Source organism: Pleurodeles waltl, chromosome 4_2 (assembly GCF_031143425.1).
Source record: "Pleurodeles waltl isolate 20211129_DDA chromosome 4_2, aPleWal1.hap1.20221129, whole genome shotgun sequence".
Lineage (NCBI taxonomy): Eukaryota > Metazoa > Chordata > Amphibia > Caudata > Salamandridae > Pleurodeles > Pleurodeles waltl.
The window spans coordinates 968,446,709-968,450,430 of record NC_090443.1 but is presented as its reverse complement, the minus strand read 5'-3'; the positions used below and the strand labels follow the sequence as shown (position 1 = coordinate 968,450,430).

At 44.3% G+C, this 3,722-nt stretch overlaps 1 non-coding gene across 1 annotated transcript; it reads left to right on the top strand.

Moving 5' to 3' along the window:
• The first annotated feature begins 775 nt into the window (after positions 1-775).
• On the top strand, positions 776-832 carry LOC138294335 (U7 small nuclear RNA). Its single transcript, XR_011203353.1, has one exon. It is a non-coding gene; the product is annotated as a U7 small nuclear RNA (small nuclear RNA).
• Positions 833-3,722: the final 2,890 nt, after the last annotated feature.

Genomic DNA, 3,722 nt, shown 5'->3' with positions numbered 1-3,722 from the left:
ACCTAAAAAAATAATAAGTTAAGACGTAGCTAGGCGACGGTAGGAACTTGTAAATCTGCCCTTTGGTGCTGGTTAGCGTTGTGTAAATCTCACCCGTCATATTCTTATCTCTGGGAAGCATCATACAACAAACAGCAAGGTCGTTTGTTTTTCTCAGGCGCCCATCGTGTTAATAGGTGACAGTCCAGGTGAAAGAGCTGAGTCCGGGAGGGGAGACCGCGGCTGAGTAACAAACTTGCAAACATCCGTGCAGTCAGCAGTAAAAGGATGCAGTACCGCAGGCTGTCACTGGGGGTCCCTGTAGAGTCTGCTTTGAGGCAGAAAGGGCACATAACGGAGGCTGTAATCAAACGCGAACCATTTCCCGCTAATGAAGGCCCGTATTTATACTTTTTTAGCGCCGCATTTGCGTCACTTTTTGACGCAAAAGCGGCGCAAACTTGCAAAATACAATTGTATTTTGTAAGTTTGCGCCGTTTTTGCGTCAAAAGCGGCGCAAATGCGGCGCTAAAAAAGTATAAATACGGGCCGAAGTGTTTCTGGTTGGCCGTGACATCTCTCAGGATGGGCGGGGCCGCAGTCGCAAAATTTGCATATTCAACAAGTCCAACAACATTTTCGTCTTTTGTTTGAATGTCCTAAGTTTTAGTCGCTGAATTCAGTTAATTCTGTTGTAAGTGCAACTCCTTCGCATTCCAACATACGTGAATATATGAAAAACGTCCTAACAGAATTCGTATTCTCTTAACACTCCGATCAAATTGGACAGTCTCTCAAATTAACATTGCTCTTTACTATTTGTCCAGTAGGCTTTTCTTATAGAAAAGCTTTAAAACGTTGTATAATGTAAGAAAAAGAAACAGTTAACGAAGATGTACTGTTGTTGAAAATGTTATCTTTTTATCACGTAGTTCTTATGGTTTTTATATACTAGTAATTATTACTAATTTGTTGTGAAAAACCGTTGAGAAGAGGGGTATCCATTTGTTTTTCCAAGTTCTCCTAGTCTGAAAACTGAGATTTAGTCCAATAAGTACAATGCTGTGTGCGGAGTTCTGTTTTCAGAGCTAAGAACATAAATACACTGAAACAAGTTCAGCACAACGAACTAGTTAAACATAAAAAATTCACAATAAATCAACTGGCATGAAATACATCGATTTGTAAACCGAGGATGATTAAATGACGCAAGATTACCAAGAAATTATAAAATCTCCGCAGGGTTATAATGTCCCAGAAATTTGCGTGGAGTTTGCTGTCAGGGTACAGACCTGCACCACACCATAGGAGTATACAATGGAGTACTGCAGGGCAAAAAAAAACCACAAAAGCAGGGGCACAAGCGGGCAAGATCGTACCAGAAAAAATCTATGCCCTTCAAGAGGCAGCTACAAAAATAGAGGAGAGCGCTAGAAGCCAATCAAGACTTTTTTTGGCAGTATTATATAGCAGAAACGTGTCCTGAGGCACCAGAGCGCTTTAAATGAGAATCAGGCATGGCACATTTTTGCACATTTTATGCATGGGCAAATTTAGGGGCATATTTATGAAAAGTGGTGCTGCAATTAGTGCAGTGCCACTTTTCTTTCACCCCTTAGCACCCCCTAACGCCACCATGGTAGCGCCATGTTTATAATACGGTGCACCATAGCAGTAGTTAGGGTGACTAGCGTCATAGTTTTTTACACTAGTCCGGCGCTTTGCAGGATTAGCATAATAAACTATGACGCTAATCCTGCAAAGCACCCAGAGGCCCTTTTTAATCAATGGGAGCTTCCTTTTAACGCCGGCAATTAGCAGACGTTAAAAAATGCTGATAAAAATGGCACAAAGGAATGCCATAGATTTATTTGTGCAATTTTTACAGCCCCCCCAACATCAGAACATCCCCCTTGCGTACATTATGCCTGGCGCAGGAATAATGTGGTGCAAGGGGTTACAAAGTGGCACAATGCTAGCATTGCGCCACTTTGTAAATATGGCACAGTGTTTTTCCCCTTCCAATGCCACATTAATGTAAAAAATGACACTAATGTGGAGTTGGAACAGCGCAGGGCTCCATAAATCTGGCACTAAGGGGCATATTTATACTCTGTTTGCGCCGGATTTTTGATGCAAATCTGGCGCAAAGTTAACTTCATATTTATACTTTGGCGCTGGACCCGTCCAACGCCAAATTTATGGAGTATTAGTCACTTTTTGTACGTGAAAACCTACCCTGCGCTAGTGACATGCAAGGTAGGCGTTCCCGGGCAAAAACTGACATTAAGGCATGTGCGCCTTATTCATACTGCCAAGTCATTTTGACGCAAAGGAGGGAGCGGGCCTTAAAAAATGGCGCCCAGCCTGATTTGCGCTGTTTTTTAACACCTGGGTCAGGGCAGGTGTTAAGGGACCTGTGGGCTGATATACATGGTCTCTGACCATGGAAGCAGTCAACAGGTGCCATTCCCTGCACACAGGGACACTCCCTGCCACCCTCGCCCACCTCTGGAGGACACCCATGGATGGGGGAACCAATCCTAGGTAAGTGCAGGTAAGTAGAGGTAAGTAATCCTTTTTTTTTTTTAAAGTGGCATGGGGGGCCTATCTTGGGCCCCCCTTCATGCCACTGTGCCCAATGGCCATGCCCAGGGGATAGAAGTCCCGTGGGCATGGCCATTGGGCAGGGGGGCATGACTCCTGTCTTTGCTAATACAGGAGTCATTTCCATGGGGGTTATGCTTCAAAAAATGGCGCAAGTCAGGTTAGAGCCAAAATTTATGACTCTAACCTGACTTGCACCATTCTTTGACGCACAACCCCCATTTTTCCCTACGCCTGCGCTGCCCGGTTAGAGTCATTTATTTTGACGCTAACCAGGCCGCAGCACCGGCTAACATCATTCCATAAATAAGGCACCCGTCTGGCGCATTGGAATGGAGTTAGCCGGCAGTAAAGTTTTTGACGCAAACCTGCGCTGGCGCTGGTTTGCGTCAAAAAGTATAAATATGGGCCTAAGTGATTTATTGATCCTTTTCCCCACTTCTGAAGTTGGCATCTGTAGCTGCTAGGCCACATCTCATCCCATTAGCTTGTTTCCAGGTTAAAACCTACATTCAGCCCTCCCTCTACAAAGTCACTCTCCCCTGGAAAAAACAGAAGACATCAGGAAAAGAACCACATAGCAAGAGGGGAACGGCAAAAGCAGCACACCAGTTGGGAGACACATTCATGGGTGAAGTGCATTAACTCCACACTGCAGTAGCTCTACCAGACAGATTTTTGGGGGCGCTAATTGTCACTCGTTCGACCCATGGTCCCCAATTTGAATCATTCCGTTCAGAGATAAAATATGTACCCATATTACTTTGACCACAGTTTATCTTCATTCAGAATGGTGTTCCTGGTGGATTAGCCTTGCTTCTTCTACCTCAAACTGATGGGAATCATTATTTGACATTTACCTATTGTGGTAGAGGCCCATTCACCTGACTCTTGCTTTTGGCTAATTTTACGTTTGGGCAGGATTACTATTTGAAATTCACATCCAAGGTACTCCAAACTTGTCCATAACTTTACAAGCATTGGAATGACTCCCTGTTTTTCTGTATGCTTGCTGCTGAATACCTGCCCTAGGATCTACTGTGTGCACTGAATTTTCATGCCCTGATGCTGACCCGTAAACACCCAAAGGGTCGAAACGGTCTTGAAAGTCCATGGCAAAAATACTTCTTGGAATC